Raw genomic sequence first — 23,839 nt, forward strand, 5'->3', positions numbered from 1 at the left:
TGCTACAACAACAACAACAACAAGAATGTGATATGAACTTGTAGCACAGACTGAATATTAAAATTTTTCTATAAAGTGATTCAAAACCAACAAATATAAAAAGTTATATAAAATATATATATTTTAAAACAATTTTTACTAACCGAATATTGTTTCTTTATTGCATGGAAGTAATAAAAAGAGATAAAATATCCAGTACATTTGGTTTTATTAATTTTCCCACAAAATGGGGGTTTTCTATGAAAAATGTATGAGGTGGGTTTTGTCTAAGGCTGGGGTAACGCTCAGTCAATCCAGAGTCGAGTAAAGGTCCCACAAACCCCTACTGAATAAATACACGATATTTATGTGTTAAGAACACATGCACACACGGCTGGAGATATTAGGCGGGCAGCAGCTTTCCTTCGCAAGATGGCGAGGGGGCGGAGCGGCGGCTAACGGTCGTTGGAGTAGAGGAGGTTCGGTAGGGCGGTTTAACGGTCGGGTAACGGACCGGCTGGTACGGCGGTACGGAAGCAGCGGCGGGATAGAAGCAGCGGCTTAACGGCGGTAGGATGTCAAGCGGCCAGTGGCTGGCGTAGCAGCGGCGGGACGGATGCCGCGGCTTAACGGCGGTAGGATGGCAGACGGCCAACGGTCGTCGTAGCAGCGGCGTGACGGATGCAGCGGCTTAACGGCGGTAGGATGGCAAACGGCCACCGGTCGTCGTAGCAGCGGCGTGAAGGATGCAGCGGCTTAACGGCGGTAGGATGGCGAACGACCAACGGTCGTCGTAGCAGCGGCGGGACTGATGCAGCGGCTTAACGGCGGTAGGATGGCAGACGGCCAACGGTCGTCGTGGCAGCGGCGTGACGGATGTAGCGGCTTAACGGCGGTAGGATGGCGAACGGCTAACGGTCGTCGAAGAAGCGGCGGCTGAATGGCGATAGGACGGCGAACGGCCAGTGGTTGGTGTGGCAGCGGCGGCACCAACAAGGCGGGATGGGCACGGCGGTAGTATTGCGGACGGCAGCGGCGGTGGGCTACGAAGCGCGTACCAGGGCCGTGTGAGAGGGCAAGTAGGCTGGCGATGGGGTTTACCTGGACAGCGGCGGCTCGTTCAGGGCGGGGTCGGTTGACGGTACCGGCGGGATCGGATTGATCGGCAGTCTTCGGCAGAATCGATAGTAGGCCGGTCGGTCACCTGGGGAAGAGACTGCGAGGACCCGTTAGTGCTGGTTTCACCGCTGGATACCCCCGCCTCCCTACTTGCATACTAGTAGAAAGTGCGTAAGGGGGGCGGGGTTGTACCAGCCGATACACCGTGGGTCGACCCGTGGGCGGAGGGGAAGTGCACCTTAACGGCACAACGGTAGCCCCTGTGCGCACGCATCTGCTCACGGCCGAAACCAGTGCTGAGGGGAAGGGGTGGAATGGTCATGTGGGCGTCGGGCCGCTCAACGCCTAGGAGAGCGCGGGGGGCAAAGTAGCACAAGGCATCCTCCCCGTCGTCCTTACCTAAGTGAAGGGTGACCCGCGCCATGACGGCACCCCTGCCACTCAGCCAGCCGAAGCTAGGCCTGAGTAGGAGGGGTGGTATGGTCATTAAGGCATCGGGCCGCACAACACCTAGAAGGGCGGGGGGCAAAGTAGCACAAGGCATTCTCCCCGTCGTCCTTACCCAAGTGAAGGGTGACCCGCGCCATGACAGCGCCCCTTCCACTTACCCAGCCTAAGCTAGAACTGATGGGAAGGGGTTAAATGGCCATGAAGGCGTCGGGTCACTCAACACCTAGTAAGGCGCGGGGGGTGGGCAAAGTAGCACAAGGCATCCTCCCCGTAGTCCTTACCTAAGTGAAGGGTGACCCGCGCCATGACGGCGCCCCTTCCACTCAGCCAGCTAGCAGGAGGGAAAAGTATGTCTTAGAAAAGACATCCACTCCCGCTGGCTCACCTGCGAGCTCTGAATTGCAAAAATGCAAATTCGATGTTTATATGGGTGGTGCCGCAAACTGGTTGAGAAGTCAACACACCATTATTGTGATTTTCATTGGTTTGCTATCAGTGGTTGTTGGCTATGCTATAAAAGAATAAGTACAAGTGGTTGTTGGCTATGCTATAGAAAAATAAGTACAGGGAGGTTCAGGTTTAAGTGAATAAGGAAATGCGTTATTGTAACGCTACGTTACAGTCCCCCTCCCACTTTGGTTGACGGAAAGCTGCGGTGGGGAAAGATGGATCTCCAGGCATGGCCCAGGTCTTATGCCGGTGTGCATGTGGGCGAAGCACTTTATGATTTATTTGTTTTCTTTTTTTTCTAAAAAATATACAGAGCCATTCCACTTATATCTAACAGATTTTATATTTTTAATTCATTTGTATAACGTAAGAATAATTACATTTCATTGTTCTTAAAACTAACAGAGTATATTTCATACAATTCATTATAATACATAATATTATTCTTCTTCGTTTCCATCTTCCTCGGGTTGTGATTTCATGATGGCTATCAGGTATTCGGTAAAATGTGGCCCGAAAAAAATAGGTTCCCTTCGCGTTTTTGTTCCGTTGGCTGGCCACTGGTACTGCTCACTCCGTGTGCACCCGCTCTGACGTCATTTTATTTCGCCGAAGTTTATGCCTGCTACAGATGCTTTTTTACCCTCTTTTCTGACCATGTTTATTGTAAGTGCCGTTTGTGGAATCTCCTAATCCCATGTGCGGTGGTCGCTCAGGAACGGTGCTAACGCTTTTCCGCCGAACTGCTTCCCGTTGTCGGTGAGGAAGGTTTTCGGACAACCAAGTAAGTATATGACCTTTTCTTGTAGCGCTTTGAGCACGCTTGCCGTTTTTGCTTGGCGCGCCGGGATTAACTCCACCCACTTGTAGATCATGGCGAGGAGGTAATTGCTTCTTTGCTTGGAACATGGTAGTGGTGGCACGAAGTCGATGGTTACTATTTCCCCTGGCTGCGGCTATTGCATGGTTGCCAATAAACTCACCGGGATCTTCTCTGTCGCTTTTTATTGTGTAAAATATATCTGGTTTGGTGTTTTGTAACGGGCGGCGGGAGAGCGCATTGCATATCGCGTACGGCGCTCTTTTTTGGTACTCTTCATTAAAGTTGTATTTTTGTATAGCCGGGTAACGGGGGTAGAAGCGTTGCTTCAGCGGTCGGTTATGCTTACGGATGGTCGAATGTTCGGCTGCGGTAATTGGGCTAACGGTTTTGCTCGATCGCTTCTGGTAGGGCGCTGAAAAAGTTTCCTGCTCCGAATTTTGGCCATTGTTCGCGTGTTCCCAGCTGGTCATTGCACATAGTGTGGCTAACTCGGCTGATCTTCTGGTCAAGGTGACTTCTAACGGCTGGCCATATAGCGTGAGGGTTCTTCCCCTTTCCCGTAAAAAGTACATTCCTAAGATCATCCGTTCTGCCAGGTTCGGCATGACGGACATCATTGTGTTGGTCGTACGTCGTTGGTACGTAATCCTTGCTGTGTAGGAATTCGAACTATAGACACAAGTCTGGTCTGCCAATTGGACGCTCCACCTGTTAAGACGTGTATTGATGTTGCTCCTCTCCAGGTGATTTCGTATTGACTCATCGACGTATGAAAGGGTGGCGCCGTTGTCCACTAGCGCGCGCACGCTCATGCCCTCGATGGTTATCGGTATATAGAAACGGTCATCTACTTGCATTTCGGCAGCGGGATCGCAGGCTGGTGGTTAAATAGGCTTCTGTGGCCGCACAAATAATGCTTGGCGGCTTCCTCTCACATAACTTGACGGCATCGTGGATGTGTTGTTGTCGGTTGATTGGTTGGTCGAAGGGCATAGGCAGTCCCTGGAGAGGATGTTGTCTTGTCCACACCTGGAGCAGAACATTCTCCAGGAGCCCCTGCATTGGAAGAGGCGGTGTCCGCGTTCCTTGCAGCGCCAGCAGCACTCCTTGCTATCGTACTCTTTTGAAGATGATACAGGCTGTGGATCGCCTCTTTGCCCTGTTTCGATTCCTCGCTTTTTAGCAGCTCATATTCCTCCATAATTTCCAGGAGCTCATCGATCGTCTTAAACTCACTGCGCTTCACGAAGAGGCGGTATTCAACGCGTAGGCCATCGTATATTCGCTCGAGGTGATTTTCCTTGCACATTGTCGGATGCTGGCGGATCAGCGTTTCCAATGCGAGGACGTAGTTCTTGGCTTTTTCTCGGCCTTGTTGCCTGCGTTTTCGGATGGCCTCTTCTAAATGTTGAAGATGACGCTTAGGCAGAAAAAAAAATTTCACCTCCCTTCGAAAATCGCTCCAGTGGTTGATTTGTTGCTTACGGATGCGGTACCATTGGAGTGCTTTGCCACGCAGCAGTTCCGGCAGTGTTTGGAGGAGCCGGTCGACGGGGATGCGGTAATATTCGGCGAGCTCCTCTATTCTCTCCAGAAATTCGTGCAGCGACTCCTCTCCCGAAAAATGCAGATTACAGTGGCGAACGGTATTCATTAGCTCACTGGTGCTCATTTCGTCTCGTTTCGGTTGCGCGCGTTCTCTCTCATGCGAATGCGAGAGGGAATTTTGTACCTGGATGGCGGTTATTGACTTGGTCGGTTGTGTTGGGGTGATGTCTAGTGTCGGTGTTGGTAGTTTAACTGGTTTACCTTCGTTCTCTTCTATTTCCTTCTCCAACTCCTTCAGTAGGTCTTAACTTGATTTCATCGTGCGTTTTGCTTGCACGTACGTGCTCAGTGCGCGGCGTAGATCGGCTACGGTTTGGCCTTCCACGGGAATGCTATGCTTCTTACACTCCTCTATCAGCCTCTCCCTTTTCGGTAAGTAGTCCAATTGAGTGAGTCGATATTCATCGTAATTTCGGGGGCCGGTGTGTTTGTTGTTTCTGATGGTGTGTTCGTCGAACCCGCCCCGGCAGTGTTGGTGGTTGTTGTATTTGTTTTCGCACGGTCATCTGCGGAGGATGGTCCCTGCTCGGGCGCTATTTATGAGGTGGGTTTTGTCTAAGGCTTTTTTTATTTTTTTTTTTCTAAGGCTGGGGTAACGCTCAGTCAATCCAGAGTCGAGTAAAGGTCCCACAAACCCTTACTGAATAAATACACGATATTTATGTGTTACAAACACACGCACACACGGCTGGAGATATTAGGCGGGCAGCAGCTTTCCGTCGCAAGATGGCGAGGGGGCGGAGCGGCGGCTAACGGTCGTTGGAGTAGAAGAGGTTCGGTAGGGCGGTTTAACGGTCGGGTAACGGACCGGCTGGTACGGCGGTACGGAAGCAGCGGCGGGATAGAAGCAGCGGCTTAACGAAGGTAGGGTGGCAAGCGGCTAGTGGCTGGTGTAGCAGCGGCGGGACGGATGCCCCGGCTTAACGGCGGTAGGATGGCAGACAGCCAACGGTCGTCGTAGCAGCGGCGTGACAGATGCAGCGGCTTAACGGCGGTAGGATGGCAAACGGCCACCGGTCGTCGTAACAGCGGCGGGACGGATGCAGCGGCTTAACGGCGGTAGGATGGCAGACGGACAACGGTCGTCGTAGCAGCGGCGTGACGGATGCACCGGCTTAACGGCGGTAGGATGGCGAACGACCAACGGTCGTCGTAGCAGCGGCTGGACGGATGCAGCGGCTTAACGGCGGTAGGATGGCAGACGGCCAACGGTCGTCGTGGCAGCGGCGTGACGGATGCAGCGGCTTAAGGGCGGTAGGATGGCGAATGGCCAACGGCGATAGGACGGCGAACAGCCAGTGGTTGGTGTGGCAGCGGCGGCACCAGCAAGGCGGGATGGGCACGGCGGTAGTATTGCGGACGGCCAACGGTCGGCGTAGCACCGGCGGGATGGAAGCAGCGGCGGCACCAGAGGGGCGACGATGCGACGGCAGCGGCAGTGGGCTACGAAGCGCTTACCAGGGCCGTAGTGAGAGGGCAAGTAGGCTGGCGATGGGGTTTACCTGGACAGCGGCGGCTCGTTCAGGGCGTGGTCGGTTGACGGTATCGGCGGGATCGGATTGATCGGCAGAATCGATAGTAGGCCGGTCGGTCACCTGGGGAAGAGACTGCGAGGACTCGTTAGTGCTGGTTTCACCGCTGGACACCCGCCTCCCTACTTGCACACTAGTAGAAAGTGCGTAAGGGGGGCGGGGTTGTACCAGCCGATAGACCGTGGGTCGACCCGTGGGGGAGGGGAAGTGCACCTTAACGGCACAACGGTAGCCCCTGTGCGCACGCATCGGCTCACGGCCGAAACCAGTGCTGAGGGGAAGGGGTGGAATGGTCATGTGGGCGTCGGGCCGCTCAACGCCTAGGAGGGCGTGGGGGGCAAAGTAGCACAAGGCATCCTCCCCGTCGTCCTTACCTAAGTGAAGGGTGACCCGCGCCATGACGGCGCCCGTGCCACTCAGCCAGCCGAAGCTAGGACTGAGGGGAAGGGGTGGTATGGTCATTAAGGCATCGGGCCGCACAACACCTAGGAGGGCGCGGGGGGCAAAGTAGCACAAGGTATCCTCCCCGTCGTCCTTACCTAAGTGAAGGGTAACCCGCGCCATGACAGCGCCCCTTCCACTCAGCCAGCCCAAGCTAGAATTGAGGGGAAGGGGTTAAATGGCCATGAAGGCGTCGGGTCACTCCACACCTAGGAGGGCGCGGGGGGGCTGTATCATTATGCGTCATGCCCACCTATGCAATACATTTACGGCCTTACGCATCATGAACTTCTATGCCAATACATTTTAATAGCATAATCATATTACAATATCATAAGACATAAATTACTTTGAACTCACACAGCGGTTAGCTAACATCAATGGAATGCCGAATATGAACCCCTTGTCAGTTCACACACCACAAATTATGTTTATGTTAGTTTGTCACCAAAATATTTACATACAACCAATAATATGAATTAACCAAATATTCACATTTCACATGAATGTCGATCTGCTGACTTTGCATACAAATCTACATGCATGCATATTAATACAAATCTACATGCATGCATAGTAATACAAATATACATATATGCATAGCAATACAAATCTACATATATGCATAATAATACAAATCTACCTATACTGCATATATGCATATTAATACAAATATACATATAAATTATTGTATCCTTTGTTAAGGTTACTAAGAAAATAATTTTTTTGGGTCTCAAGACCTTTATTATTATTTATTCACTAATTCACCAATAATGATTCTTGCAAAAATGTTGCTGCAACAACTCTGGATGGAAGGAACGGATTGGGACGAAGACGTGAAGCCCGGAGCTCTCCAAAAATGGACCTCAATTTATGAAAATTTACCTCATATCAGAGACATTAAAATCCCTAGGTGGGTACAGTATTCCCCCGATAAACTAATCCAGCTGCATGGATTCTCAGACGCTTCAGAAAAAGCATTTTGTGCCTGTATATATTTACGAGTACAAACCCATGAAAATAGTTTTTCATCCCATTTGCTAGCTGCTAAAAGCAAAGTAGCACCCCTCCAAACCGTGAGTCTTCCACGGTTGGAACTCTGTGGAGCAGTTTTACTCTCCAAGTTAGTGAAACAGCTGCGAAGTGAGCTGAATCTACCCCAACACGAACTCATTCTCTGGTGCGATTCTGCCATCGTACTGGCCTGGTTAGAAAAACCACCCCATACCTGGAAAACGTATGTCGCGAACAGAACCTCTGAAATTCTTAAGAACGTTGACAACGCCACTTGGAAGCACGTTTCCAGTAAGGATAACCCAGCGGATTTGGGCACTCGAGGCTGCAAGCCTCAGGATTTAGTCCAATGTCCATTATGGTGGGAAGGACCTAATTGGCTTATCAATCCATCAACTTCGTGGCCAAAGGATATTTCTCACCACCCAACTCCCCCCGAACAACGACATGTGGAAGTATTCCACACCCTGCAGGAAGAAAATATAGATATAATCGACCGTTTTTCGTCATTTTCTCGAGCGCGTAGAGTCGTGGCCTATATGTTGCGGTTTATCAAGAAAGCAAGGAAACTGAAAGTTCCAGCCACGCTTAACCTCACCCACGCCGAAGTGAATGATGCCAAAATCAAAATCATCATTCAAACTCAACGGAATCATTACGGAGACACGATAGAGCTGCTTCAAACGTCAGGACCCTTACCCAAAAAGAACACCCTTCTGACATTAAACCCCATGCTAGATGACTCAGGAATCATGCGAGTTTCTGGAAGATTAGCATATGCCACCTATAGCTTTAATGAGCGGCACCCAATTATCATACCCGAAAACTCTCGATTTTGTTCTCTTCTGTTAGACTTCCTCCATTCGCACCTGCTGCACGCCGACAAACAGCTGATGATCCGAATGGTACAGCAACAGTACTACATTCCACGTTTGAAGCAAAAGGTCAAAAAGCTCGTCTTCCACTGCAAAACCTGCACCATCTATAAACAGCAGATGAAAACGCAGATAATGGCAGCCTTGCCACCCGAGAGGTCAACGTATTCCCTACCCTTTCATACAACAGGAGTCGACTTTGCTGGACCATTTATAGTAAAAACTTCTCCCCTTCGCCGAGCTTCGTATGTCAAAGCTTACGTTTGTGTGTTCGTCTGGTTTTCCACAAAGGCTGTTCATTTAGAAGTGTGCTCTGATCTCACCACGAATGCCTTCAACGCAGCCTTTGCCCGATTTACTGGCCGCCGTGGCCTACCCCACCAGATATATTCTGACAACGGAAAGACGTTCGTCGGCGCACAACGCGGATTACAAAGAGAATTCACCACATTCCTCAAGGAAGTCGCTACAGACGTCGCCGAAAAGTATGCAACTCACGGATTCTCATGGAAATTCATCCCACCATACGCTTCCCACATGGGTGGTCTATGGGAAGCGGCCGTGAAAAGCTTCAAGATACACTTTACGAAAGTAGCAGGAAACCAGAAGTTCTCCTTCGAAGAGCTTACTACCCTCTTAGTACGCATAGAGGCGGTCCTCAACTCCCGACCGCTCTCCCCTATGTCCGAAGATCCAATGGATCCCCTAGTCCTAACCCCAGGGCATTTCCTACGTGGCGCGCCGCTCTTGTCGTTACCGGAGCCAACTGCAGAGCATCTCACCTTGGTCAACAAATGGCAGAAACTGAAAGTGCTTCACCACCAATTCAGCACACGATGGAAGAACGAGTATCTCAAGGAGCTGCATAAGCGGTACAAATGGAAATGCCCTCAACGCAATATTCAAGTTGGAGATTTAGTCGTGGTAAAGGATGATTTACTACCCCCGAACGAATGGCGTTTGGGACGGGTAATCACTTTACACCCTGGATCGGATAAACATGTTCGAGTTGTGGAACTCAAAACACAAAACGGACTAATAACCCGAAATATTGCCAAACTGTGCGTGCTACCAACTGCCTAGTAGTACCAACCCTACCTCTGATACGCTCTGCTTCATGCCCCTAGCAATCTGGAAAGATATCTAAGCTACCCTCACCAACCCATTGTTTTGAAAAATACGTATTTTTTTCTTGTCTTTACAGGACCCGCAGACGTACGGAGATGCCAAAATGTCGGCTGTGTGGCCAGCGACACGCGCTAAGGCAGTGCCGGGCGTTCCTCGCGATGAAGCCGGAGGAGCGATACGAGTGCGCGAGGAACCACCGGTACTGCATCAACTGTCTGGCAGTGTCGCACAGCACCGGGGCGTGTGACTCAAAATCAAGCTGCCGCAAATGCTCCCTCGGCCATCACACGCTCCTACACCGAGCTCGACGCACACCCACCAACCCGCGTCGCACCGATAGAGGACCACAGCGCGCAACAGCCCAACATCGCCAACGGGCAATTCGAAGCCGGTCGGCTAGACAGCGCGACGACCGAATACGACAATTAGTAGCCGAGGCACGGGCGGCCCTGGACAGGGTTGATGCCGTCCTTAACCCATCAACGCGTCGGGCGGGGGGGGGGGAGCATGTTGAAGACATGATCAAGTTTTCGGACTAAGTCCGCCCCCTCCGTCTGGCAACACCCGGCCAGTGCGGCCAAGCGCAAGCAGTGCAGCTCAGCTGTGGCTTGCCAACCACCACCGCGCTCACTCTCAATTGAGTTTAGTTTGTCCTTAACTACCAGCCCGTTCGCTACGCATCGATCAGTCGTTCGGTTTTTCGCCCGCCCGCCGTCGCGCAGTTTTTAGTTCTTTAAATATTTAAACAAATTCATTTTTTCATAATCTTGTGTGTACTTGAAATTAATTTTGAATTAAATATATGTATATATATTTCTTTAAACCCGTGTGCTCCCTTTTTTCCTAGAAGAGAGTGCTAGTGATTTTATACAATTGGTCGTAAGGCCTTACTTTGTTACTCACTAATTAAAACTAAACGTTTACAACTAACTGCTTACAACTGACTGACTTAAAAATGGTAAATTAGTTCTAAATATAACTTAATTCTGCCTGTGCCAGCATTATTTCGTTCCGCGCATGGCGGATGTTGTTCCCAATTCAATTCCGGATGTCGTTCACAATATTTGTGTTTTTGCTGATAAGGCGTCTGGGCCTTTTCCTGTTTGCTTCAAAATTATTATTAAGTATTTTGAGCCATCAACTTGCGTATTGCTGACTAAGCTCTTTACATTAGCGTCAGCTCGAATGTTGACTTAGTTGGTGCTAACTCCTCCACCCCAAAAACGAACGTCCTCGTTTGTTAAGGTAGGGATTTCGGATGCTGCAGGTTCCTTGTTATCGTTTACCTGGATGCTTACTTTGTAGCTTGATAGCTCTTCTGGTTCCTTTGTAAAATGTCTTCTTATTACTGGTGCGAATATCAGTCCTCCTAGGCAGATTATTATCATGGTTATTAGAGAAAAATTTGTGATTATGGCTGCTTTGTGTTTTGTGCGCAATGAATTTATACGATTTGTGTTATTAAATGGAGTTCCTTCATCATTTCTAAACTTAGGATTTCTTCTTCTTGCTTTGATGGGACATTTGACTGGAGAATTGCAGGTAGTGGTTTGCTGGTTACTAGTTCGTTAAAAGAATATATCTGTTTATTGATACGAACTGTGGAATTATGGTACTGTATTGCGTATGACCCTGTCAGGTTTACTTTTTGGTTGTCGATATCTATGGTGCCGTTGTATTGATTTAGTAGTAGGATGCCAGGAGTGATGCTTTCTACCGTTGGGATGTGCTGGTTATTAACAAAAACGCATTCAGCTGGCTTGCTTCTCAGTAGAGGCGGGACACAGGTAGTGTTGCTAATGTCTACTATATCCTTACGGTTACATATTCTTACATTATTGTTTTCTTTACATTTAGATTCAATTCCATATACTACGTTATTATTACATGTTACAATGTCCTCGTAAGGGACTTTATTAATAAATTTTCCTATCTTTATAGGTTTTATCAAAATTTGCTCACAAATGTCTTCATTGGTTATTGGTAATCCTATTATGTAAAATAACATTTTATGGTTTGTTGCAATTTTTACGATTGCGATTTCTAGTGATTCTTCTATACTACTTAGGGTAAAATTGTTTTTTTCATATATTGATTTAATTAACATAATTTCTTCATTTGAAAATATATAGGAGTTGACTATGCCGGCCTTAGCCCAATGTATCGCATAGTCTATATTAATTATTTCTTCTTTTATAATTTTTAACTTATATTTCATTTCAATAGCAAAATTATGTTGAGTGTGTTCATCCGTTTGTATGGATTTCGTGATTTTATTAGAAATTGCTGTAATTTCATTTATTTTATCAAAAATTACTTTATTAATTACCACTTGCTGGTTATTATTTTCAACTATATTATTTATTTCATTTTCTAAGATGACTTGGTCGTCGTGTTCGGGATTTCCTGCGATCCACTTCCAGATGGTTCCTAGTTCATTAATTGCTCTTTTAAATTTCCTTGGTTTAAGTCTATTCAAATAATCTTGTATTGATCTTAATTCATTTTTGAGAATTGGCAAGAGGGGGTTTCCTTCATTGATTTGTGTCCTGATGGTATGGCTAAGTTCATTTAGTGTCTTTTCGCATACGTCCAGATCTATTTTATGTATAATTTTGTACGTTCCTGTTTGAATTTTGGTTTGTCCCGTATTAAATGTTGCAAGTTGAGAGTTGGAGTAATCTATTATTTTAAAGTCCGCGTACATTAGGTGCACGAGAAGTCTGTAAAAGAGAATTTTGAAGGGGGAGTTTCTTATTTTACTAAAATCATATTAAGTCTTAATGTTACTCTTATGTACTATTCTTCCTTTTTCAGTAATTACTACACTAGATTTATCTTCTTTCACGATTTCCTTCCTATATCTAGCAGTGAGTTTTGATCCTATTCTTTTATTAATCCTAACATAAATTATGTCACCAGGGGTGTATATCTTGATGGTTTTCCGTGTTTTATTATGGATTTCTAAATCCTTTTCTTGTCCTTTCCGAAGGGTTTCTATGTTTTCTCGCCGTGAATTCTCGTATTGTTCTGGGTCTATCGAGACTCGTCTACCGAAAAATGTTTCTATAGGTCGTTTTCCTGTTGCTGAGTGTATGGAGTAATTATATTCATATGTGCATCTATCTAATAGTTCTTGAAATGAACGATGGGTGCGTTCTGTTTGGAGGCAGCGCATAATTTCCGATAAGGTGGAATGAAACCTTTCGACTTGACCATTAACTGTGCTTGCGTATGGAGGTGTTTTAAAGATTTTAATTCCAAGTTGATCTTCTACCATGAATTGTATGGATAGTGAGTTTAGGGGCTTTTCATTGTCGATAACTATTGTCTTAGGTACACCAAATGCGAAGAGTATTTGTCGCAAAGGTTCTCTGATATCTTCTATTGCCTTTGACTGTATTATTCTTACCTGGGCATATTTAGAAAATTTATCTACTGCTGTTAGTACCAGGCGTTTCTCCGTATTATAGATATCTATGTGAACTATTTCACCAGGGTACTGGGGAATAGGGGTTTTAAGTAGATGTGGTTTATTAGGGTGACGGTCATATTTATTTTCTTTACAAACTTTGCACTGTTTGATTATATTTTCTATTCTTGCTGTCATTTTTGGGAAGTAATATTTTTGTATTAGTTGTTTTTTGTTTTCATATCTATTTCTATGTGCTCGTGTGTGTTCTTTTAATATTTCCTCATTTTGAACATCCTCGTTTACTAAATCTTGTACTTTTGTTTGGGTATAGCGAATTTTGTAATTGGAAAAATGAAGGGGATAGATTTCCTGAATTTTTCCAATTATTTCTTCAGAGGTAAATAAGCCGTTTATCACTGAAGGATTTAGGTAACGTTTTAGTAGTGCTGTTAAATCGTCGGTTGAAAATTGGGGTTTACAAATTAAGTGTCTATGATAGGTCGGGAATGGTATTTTAAACTGATAGCTGTCTTCATCTCCTAGCGAGATCCAAATTTGGTTTTTGAAGGCATTTATGGGTCCTTCTACTGCTGGGATTAGGTTGTGCGATGAACTGTCGTCCGAGTGCGTCGCGACTGATAAAGAATTTACCTCAAATGGCCTTGATAATGTATCTGCAACTACATTGGCCTTTCCTGGTTTATATTGTATTTCATAGTTATATTCCTCTAGTATTGCTTTCCATCGTTTCAATTTAGAGTTAGTGTTCTTATTGCTTAAGGTATAGGTGAGTGGCTGATGGTCAGTGTGTATAATAACTTTCGCTGTGCCGTATAGGTAATTTCTGAAGGAATTTAAAGCCCAAATTATTGCAAGCATTTCCTTTTCATTTACTACATAATTTTCTTCAGCTTTGTTTAATGTTCTTGAAATAAATGTGATCGGTTTGCCATTCTGTTCCAAAACTGCGCCTATGGCATATTGTGAGGCATCTGTAGTTAAGTCGAAACCTTTACTGTAATCGGGGTATTGTAGGATAACATCTTTGGATGTGAGGGTGGCTTTAATTTTATTGAATGCTTCTTTTGCTTTTTCATTCAAATTTATTAGAATTTTCCTTGAACTGCTTTTAGACATTCTTCCTTCCTCTCCTCGAGGTAGGGATGTCAGTGGTTTTGCTAATTTCGCATAATCTTGGATGAATCTTCTATAATATCCGGATAAACCCAAGAATGAGCGTAAGTCTTTAATTGTTTTGGGGTAGGGGAAGTCTGTTATTGATTGTACTTTGGCTGGGTTTGTAGAGATTCCGTCAGAAGAGACGACAAATCCCAGGAATTCGACTTTCTTTTTGAAAAAGTCGCATTTGTCAATCTGGACTTTCATGTTTGCCTTGTTTAGAGTTTCGAAAATTGTGTCGATATGTTCAGCGTGCGTTTTTTCGTCCTCACTAAATATAATTATATCGTCTATGTATACATAGCAAATTCTACCTATGTGTTCCCTAAGTATGTCGTCCAGTGTCCGTTGAAAGATGGCAGGGGCGTTCTTTAAGCCAACAGGAAGTCTCGTGAACTCGTATTTTCCGTTGTTCACTGAAAAAGCTGTTTTTTCCACGTCAGATTCCTTCAGAGGAATTTGATGGAAACCGCTTTTTAAGTCAATCACTGAGAAAATTCGATTCTTTCCTAATTGGGAAAGTACCTCGTTTATCTCGGGTATTGGGTACCTATCTGCGATTGTTACTTGATTAAGTTTCCTGTAATCAATGACCATTCGAAATTTTTTTTCCCCTGAGGCATCGTCCTTTTTAGGCTCGACCCAGACGGGTGAGTTGTATGGGGATCTTGATTTGCGTATTATTCCGTCCTCTAGCAATTTGTTTACCTGAGTTTCAACTTTCTGCTTAAGGCTCATGGGATATGGGTATGATTTTGAGGATATTGGTGTGTCAGAATTTGTGCGAATTTTTGCAACTACTTTTGTTGTATAGGTTAATTTTTCGTTTGGCTCTGAAAATAAATTACGGTGTTTCTGTGCTAATTGTCTAATTTCGTTTTTTTCTTCCGTGGTCATGTGTTGGTGCCGAGTTTGTATTGTGTTAACATTTTGTACACTGTATTGTCTTAAAAAGATTTTTTTTATGTTTGCTATAACCATAAAATTTTCTTTTGTATGTATGACCGCTGAGAGTTCCTTTAGGCTGTCATTGCCTAGTATTGCATGAAAGGTTTTGAGAGTGGGTAGCAAGAAGAATTTAAGCTTGTAGTTTTCTAAGTTGAAGAGGTTGAGATATGTGTGGTGGGTAATTTTGATTTTTCCCCCGACAGAATTTGCAAAAAAGGGGTTGTCGTTTTCTATTGATTTTGTTACTAAGCTGGACTGGATATAATTTTTGTTAGATCCAGTGTCCACTAAAATGTTTAAAATTTCGCCGCTCTTCGTCCTGCATCTAAAGTAGGGTAACGAAGAGCTGTTCAATCTAAAAAATGTACATCACTCAGATCCTGCGGTTCTTCCTTTTCGTTGTTAAAGGTTGTGTTCTGATTGTGGTCGTTTGGATCTTCGTAGTATTGGTCTTGGTAGTATTGGTCATGGGAGTGTTGGCTATCCGTCGCTCCGTCGGTGTTTATGTGAAAGTTCCTTTGAACTTTGATAGGGGGATGGTTTATCATTGATGTATTAGGTGGCCGTTTGCCCATTTCTTGAGCTTTAGGGCGGTTCATATAATTTACCGCTCTTGTCCTGACGCTTTCGTCTACGTCCATAGGTTGAGGTGGTTTAGGTGGTCTTGGAGGAGCGTGGTGTTGCTGGTTAAAAGGGTTTTGTGGTTGGTATCTATTTACCTGGTTTGGGTTTTGGTTGGCGTATAGCTGATAGTTGGGAGGATTCGAATTTTGTTGATGATAGTTTTGTGGAATGGGATTTGATATGGGTCGAGGTAGGTGTGCTAGTTCGGGATAAAACCTTGATTGTGGTTGGAGTTGTTGGTAAGATTGCGGCTGGGGGTATTTTACCGTTAAGGGCTGTTGTCGTGGATTCGGAGAATTAAAGCTTTGTTGACGGGAGTTAGACATCTGGTTGTTCGCGTGGTATGCCCTGAAGTTTTGGTTTTCGAGCTTCAGACAAAGGTGTAAGGCTTCTGGCAAACTCTTTGGTTCCGTTATGCCAAGTAACCTGGGGAGATCACCCGAAAGTCCTCTGACGAAGGTGTCGAGGGCCTTAGCTCGGTAATTCTCAGTTAACAGGTGAACTGCTTCTTCACCTATCTCCATACAGCCTATTTTATTTAAAAGTAGTGATAGGTGTCCGTATACCTTCTGGTAGAACTCATTAATGGACATTCGTCCTTGTATGAGACATGTCATTTGGTACTCTAAAGTGCCTATGTCTCGTTTGTCGGCGTAGTGGGTAGTTAGACAGCGGGAAATTGCTGTCCAATCTAAAGGGGTGTTGTACGATTCTAAAGGTATGTCTGCCTTTCCAATTATCTTATTCCTAATGACATTCAAAATGCCGAAATATCTAGGTGTGCCCTTTGAGGGTTCATAAATTCTCAAAATTCTTTCAACACTCTTTTTCCAGGAGCTAAACTCTGAGGCATTTCCTGAGAATTCTCTTAATGAACGTACAACATCTGGAATCTTATCCATTTCACTCACATTATTTTGGAATTGGGCGTCTATAGTTTGATCAGTTATGATAGGATTTGTTGTGGTGTTAAGGACACTCTGTACTATATTAGGCACGCTTGCCTCTATGGCTAGGGATATCATGCTTTTTATCATATTGGCCAAGTCTGGTGAAATTTGGTTATTAGGGCTTGGCGGTGCTGGTAGTGCAGCGGGAGGGTTAGCTCCAAGCATTGAGGGTCTAATCAAATTGTTTGGGTTTGACATTGTAAGGAATTTTTGATTTTTTTTCTTTCGGTAAGGGATTTGATTTTCTGGACTTCTTAAATCACAAAAAAAATTACGATTGTCTTGAAAAGGATTTTCCTAATTTTTTTCTTTTTTTTTTATTTTATTTCCGCACTTTCACTTTTAAAATGAAATATTTAAGTTATTAAATTCTAAATTATTTAAATTTTTGAGTGACTTTCACAATAAGTATTCGAATTTCGTAATTGTAATTTTTTATGTAGTAATTTACTTCTCTTATTTTTTATAATTTTTAATTACTATAAATGTTTTTGAAAGTTACTTATTTTTCAATATTTTTCTTTTTTCTTAAAAAAATTTTTTTTCGCTCATTACTTTCTAAATTTTTCAAATATGCGTTTTTAAGATAAAATTTCAAAATTTATTAGATTTGAATTTTTTGTTTTAAATATTTTTCTTAAATATATAAATATTTTCTTACATTAATTTCAGCTCCATCTCGATAAGTGTGTATTCTTCCCTTTTCCTGGCGGTACTCGTGGTACACTGGCTTATACCTTGTTGCTGGGGGTGGCTCCTTGGCTGGTATCGTTGGGGCGTCCGGGAAGTTTGTAAGTTTTCACTACCCCTTTCACGCCTCTTATTATAGGTATCGTTTAGTAATACAGACTGGAATAGTTTTTCTTTCGTAGCACTTTATTATTTGTGGTACTTATTGAAAGTTTTTTTCTACCGGTTTTCTTTCTATTGTGGCACTTTTTGTATTGTGGCACTTTTTTTTTGAAAGTTAATGCTATACTGGTGGCACTTTTGGAATTTTTTGATAACAGTTTCCTTCGCGGCACTTTATTAAGCTCAATACCGATTTTCCAACACTATAAGTTTACCAAGCCAAGCCTTTTAGCTCGGGCGCCAATTATTGTATCCTTTGTTAAGGTTACTAAAAAAATAATTTTTTTGGGTCTCAAGACCTTTATTATTATTTATTCACTAATTTAATTACTGGTCGTAAGACCTTACTTTGTTACTCACTAATTAAAACTAAACGTTTACAACTAACTGCTTACAACTGACTGACTTAAAAATGGTAAATTAGTTCTAAATATAACTTCATTCTACCTGTGCCAGCATTATTTCGTTCGGCGCATGGCGGATGTTGTTCCCAATTCAATTCCGGATGTCGTTCACAATATTTGTGTTTTTGCTGATAAGGCGTCTGGGCCTTTTCCTGTTTGCTTCAAAATTATTATTAAGTATTTTGAGCCATCAACTTGCGTATTGCTGACTATTACATTAGCGTCAGCTCAAATGTTGACTTAGTTGGTGCTAACTTATATGCATAGCAATACAAATCTACATATATACTCTGTAATACAAATGTACTTATTTTTAGTTGTTAGTATTAGGATATTTATAAATGTGTAGGTTAAGTAATTAGCTATAAAAAGGGAAATAATTTTTGTAATAAAGGGAATATTGATCTGGCCACCAAAGTCAACACATCTTTTTGTTTTTTTACTTTTCTTGGAGATCCTGCCAGCTTGATAAAAAATCAGCAAAAATTGCTAAAGATCTTGCTGGAGGAAAAAATCCTGCCAGTTTTATCTGCAATAAGCATAAGATTTGCTGACCAAGCAAATATCGCTTAAAAGATTTAGCTGCTCAGAGATCCTGCCCAAGAAACTTTAAAAAACGAAGTATAAAAAAGTTAATAATTTTATCATCCGGGCAAAAGTAGAAAGGATCCTGATACAAAGGATTACAACTGCTATCATAGCACAAATACAATAAAACCAAATCAATATCAGCATGAGGGCAATGTTATCAACAAAATAACGAAGAAACAAATGCAGAAGGCAAATAACATTGAGGAACAAAATTAAGCAACAGCAGTGACCAAGGATGAATAATGCATAAAGCGAAGTGGAATAAATGGATTTAAAGGACTCATTTTAGAAAAGACAACCAAGGATGAATAAAGCATAAGGCGAAGTGGAATAAACGGATTGACACATTTTAAACAGCAATATTCTGCAGGACCAATTGGTGGCATGACTGGCTGAAAGCAGTACTAATAAGTATATTTAGAAATAAATTGGGCGGCCTTTATGGACGCTAAACTATGGGCAAAAACGAAAGTTTTTGCTTAGGGATTTTTTTTTTAAAAATAGGAATTAAAGAGAAAGAAAAATGTAAAACAATTCTTTTCACAAAAATTTTTTCTGCAAGGAAATCAAAATGTACTAAATTTTAAAGAATTTTTCTTTGCTTGAAAAATTAAAAATAATACATAGAAATCTACTTTGTTAAAATAAAAAAAAAAGAAGAAAACTACTTTTTGAACAATTCAGCTATCTCCTTTATTATGCAAGAAATAGAAACGGAAGAAGAATTTCATACAGTTTTCAAAAAGTGCGAAGCCACTATAAAGGAATTCATAAAAATTTCTGAGAAAATCATTAAAAGCAGTAAGACCATCACACAGGGTCCGACACCAATTACTATAGAAGAGTATTGGCGACGGAATCAAACTATAAATAAAATTAAAGAAAAAAAACTTTTTAAAAATAAGCTTTTATTATTTTGGTTAATAAAATTAACTAAAAAGTAAACAATAAATTGACTCTAAAGAAATATAACACTTTATCAGTTCATTGTAAGCTTAAACGATAATTAGGCTTTTTCGTCTGCGACAAAAAAATTCTATATTGTACATAATTATATATTTTTAACATTAAAACTTTACACCTAAATTATTAAATCTTACAGTTTATATCACAGTCCTAATTGTTCTAATAAAAAACGTGTTAAATTTATTTGGTATAATTAAGAACATTTAGGATCTCATTTTCTTGCTATCGCAATGTAACACGCTTTTATTAGAACAATTAGGACTGTGATATAAACTGTAAGATTTAATAATTTAGGTGTAAAGTTTTAATGTTAAAAATATATAATTATGTACAATATAGAATTTTTTTGTCGCAGACGAAAAAGCCTAATTATCGTTTAAGCTTACAATGAACTGATAAAGTGTTATATTTCTTTAAAGTCAATTTATTGTTTACTTTTTAGTTAATTTTATTAACCAAAATAATAAAAGCTTATTTTTAAAAAAGTTTTTTTTCTTTAATTTTATTTTTTACTTTTTAGTTCGTTTTATTAACAAGTAATAGAAGCTTGTTCTTAGAAAAGCTTTAAATATAAGTAAAGGAGGTGAAACAAAAACACATATTTCAGTTACATATGCGTATAATCAGAAACGATATAATATAGAGACATTGCATAGACGAAAAATCGTGTGAGGCAAGTTTCACAAAATTCTAGTAGGTCACATTCACCACTTACCACAGCAGAATTTGTTAAACTACCACTGTCTGTATTTGTTATTTAATAATTATTTGTACACTTTTTATTCAGCTAATGTGTTCAGAATTTTAACTTTTACTCACTAAAACTCCAATCAGTGTATTTCTGTGTTTAAATTATGTTAAAAATTGTGTTAAAGTTTTTGGTGTGGTGAAAGTGACCTACTAGAATTTTGTTACGCTCCGCTGCTTTCCACCGAAGTTCGCGCATGCAATATCTTTATATTCAAAAATTTTTGGTATAATGCGGATTGGAATTTATTAGTACACATTTTATGCGCAGCAACTTCAGCGGTGTATTCAAAGTTTAAAGCATAGTAAATATAAGTATTGAAGTCATGAGCCTGGGCATTCGCGCAATTTTAGTGATGTAAATTGCATGGCGCCAGCGCCAATGCGGTGCCAGCGCAATGGTAGCTCATTGACGAAATGACTCCAAGCGAATTTTTGACGCTACTTAGTAGTGAGTGCGTAGTACATTTTACTTGCGCTATTGAGTGAAACGACTTTTGTGTGTCAGGCACGAGTTTGGTGTTATTGGCGCTACTGGCAATGATGACACTGAGCTGTTGACGGTAGCGCTGGTAATTCAGATTTTGAATCAGAGAAAGAATTGATGACCCGTGTAAATTATTATGGCTTTGGCCGTGTAAATTATTATGGTGTATTTGTATATTTTAGATTTAATGCACAATTAATATATGTGTGTTTGAGCGGCCAAATAATAACAGTAGTATTGCTAAAGTGCTGCTTAGTTGATGGAATGTCGCTAATTTCCTAGCGATGATCAGCAGATTGTCAATATTTCGTTCAACGGACGCGCGAAATTGCCACATCTGCTCAAATTTTCCAAGATTTTCCATTCTTGATTTAACTTAAGCTGTTATGCCAATATTTTTCAGCCAGCTTTTTTCAAATAGGTAATTTTTCCAAAAGCAAAATAAATTACAGAAAAGATTACAGAGTTAAACAGCCTTAAAAATTCAGCTATGTTGGTTATACACAGAAATACAACAGAGGGTTGTGTCTCCGCTTTTCGCAAGCGTTGAGATTCACCACGCGTGACACGCGTGATTCACCACGTCCAAATATCACAATCCACGGATAGGTACCGGCGTGTTTGTATGGGACTTACGCTGTTATGCCAAAGTAAATACAAATCTTTACCGATAACTGTGTTATCGATTAATTTATCGAATTCTAACAAAGTAATATTGCATTGTCATCGGAGTTATACATGTGTGCAAAATTTCAGCTCAATCGGACACCGGGAAGTGTATCAAATTTAACTTGCAAGATTCCATTACAGACAACAAAAGTGAAACTAAATAAAAGCTTATAAAAATGATGGATCTCGTAGTTTTTTCATTGTTAAATTAAATGGTATGCATCAAAATAGTTAATGGAAATTATTTTAAGAAAGAACACTTATTTGTACAAATTTGTGCAAAAATATGTACATTCTAGCCCAATATTCTTTATTTTAAGTCGAAAAGTATATCATAAGCACCAGAATAGCTGTTGGTATATTTGATGCAGCCATCCAGAAATTGCGTAAGGATATTTTAAGACTTAAACAGATTTTGGTATATGACGCATTCAACTCGATTTGGCCGCCAGAAAATTCCTTCGCTTAATGGAAGCAGGCAACTCCGGCGGATTTGTGTTATCCGCCGTCTTCTTCTTATTATGGTCCTCTGCTGATTTTGCTGTGGCAACAATTCATTACTCATTTCAGTGAATACCACCTGGAATGCAATACCTTGAATTGTTTATATTATTTAATAATTTGGGAAAAATTTAAACAACGTGACATCAGGACGGACAAGGCGACAGCTGTTTCGATTATACCTTGTAAATCTCTTCAAAGCCTTTTCTCCCGGGAGTGGGAGTCGAACTCGCACTCCTACGATAGTTGAAATGGTTATAAACGCATTCAGCTACGTCATGCCTGTTGTAAAGTTTTTCCCAATTGCCTTCTTTTTTTTGCATATTTTAATCTTTTATACATTGCATACTTCGTATACAATTATGTGTTAAAGCTATGCTTGGTACGGCGGTTTTCAAAGAAACTTTGGTTTTGTTGCTATTTTCGTTCTATTTATAGAACTACAACGAATTAACCAATGTAAAGTGGCGCTTTGCTGCCACTTGTTTTCGCATACAACCCCACGCTCACACACGCACTCACTGGAAGAAACTATTTTTCCCTTTTTGATTTTATTAGTTTTTATTTTAAATTTCATTTTTCGGTTTCCTGTTTGTACTATAAACTTTTGTATATGTTTTAGTTCACATATTGAATTATTTTTAGTTTATATTTGTACAATAAAAATGTTTTACACTTCTTTATTTAAACTTAGTCCTTTTTCTAGTCTTTAACTTTGGTTACAATTTTTCCAGTTTTTGTTTTAATATTTGCCGATTGCGCGTGTAGCGCGGCGGCCGGCTCAATTCAAACTCAAAACTGTCGAAAAATACTGACGCTTCAAAGCGGCCCTGCCGCTATGCCAAAAGTGCATAGCGGTAAAATCGCATGATGCAGTGGCGTGATAGAGTCGAGTAACGGAAGATTCAGCCAATCAGAATTCTCTCCGTCATTCGACTTTCTCACCCAGTAACACCAAGTGCATACATGCATGGTTGCATGTGGGGGTGATGCCAGCTATTTTAGTTTTTAGTTTTATTTTTAGTGTTTAGTTGGCTGGCACTACATGCCGCTACATCATCCCCCTTTGGAAAAGAAGAATTTGGCAAGGTGATCAGTCTTGCCACATTCTTCTTTAGGCTTTACTAGGGTTAAGATATAAATTTATAAGAAAATGAAATATGTAAAAAATAATGTTTTTAGTTTGAAGTGAACCGTTACTATTTATATGCTTATTATTAAATTGAGTAAATATATATTTATTAAGTATTTCAATTTAACATATGAATTTTGTACATTAGGCCGTATTAAGAATTAACATTAATAGTTTGTTTAGTTTGGCCTTCATTGGCGTGTTCTTAAAGTAGGTTTATATTTAAAGATTATTTTCGGCTATCAATTTAATTAATTTTTTGTATACGATTTTTGTGTACAATTTTTTCAATTTTATTAATTTCATCAAAAATTTTTACATTTGGTCCATCGATATTCTTTATTATGTAGGGACCTTGATATATATTTCTATGTTTATTTCTCGGTTCTGTTTCCACTAAAACCCTATCATTAATTTTAATTTCTAAAGGCTTAGCAATTTTATCGTATAATTCTTTATTTCTAATTTTATGTTTATTAATCAAATTTCTTGCCATTTTATGAGATTTTTGCATTCTATATTTTAGTTCTTTTGTATAATTTTCTACATTATAGATCGGATCGATTTGTTCCTTTTGTAATTCATGTGGCATTGTAGATTTTCTGCCAAATATTAATTCGAAAGGAGTAAATTTATTATCAAAAACCGAACTACTTGTAGTATTATGTAAAAATGTAAAATACTTCAAATACGTATCCCAATCTGAATACGTTTCATCTAGATATGCACGTAAATATTCGTTAAAGACTCTATGGTTTCTTTCAACAGTACCAACAGTTTCGTGGTGATAAGCTGTTGAGAAATCATGATTAATTTTTAAAAGTTTTGTTAATTCCGAGAATAATTCATTTTTGTATTCCGTCCCTAAATCGGATCTAATGGCTCTCATTGTACCATATGTTAGTATAAAGGTTTCGAAAATAGCACATGCGATAGTTTTTGCTGATTTATCTGG

The sequence above is a fragment of the Eurosta solidaginis genome, chromosome 3, assembly GCF_040869045.1.
Source record: "Eurosta solidaginis isolate ZX-2024a chromosome 3, ASM4086904v1, whole genome shotgun sequence".
Lineage (NCBI taxonomy): Eukaryota > Metazoa > Arthropoda > Insecta > Diptera > Tephritidae > Eurosta > Eurosta solidaginis.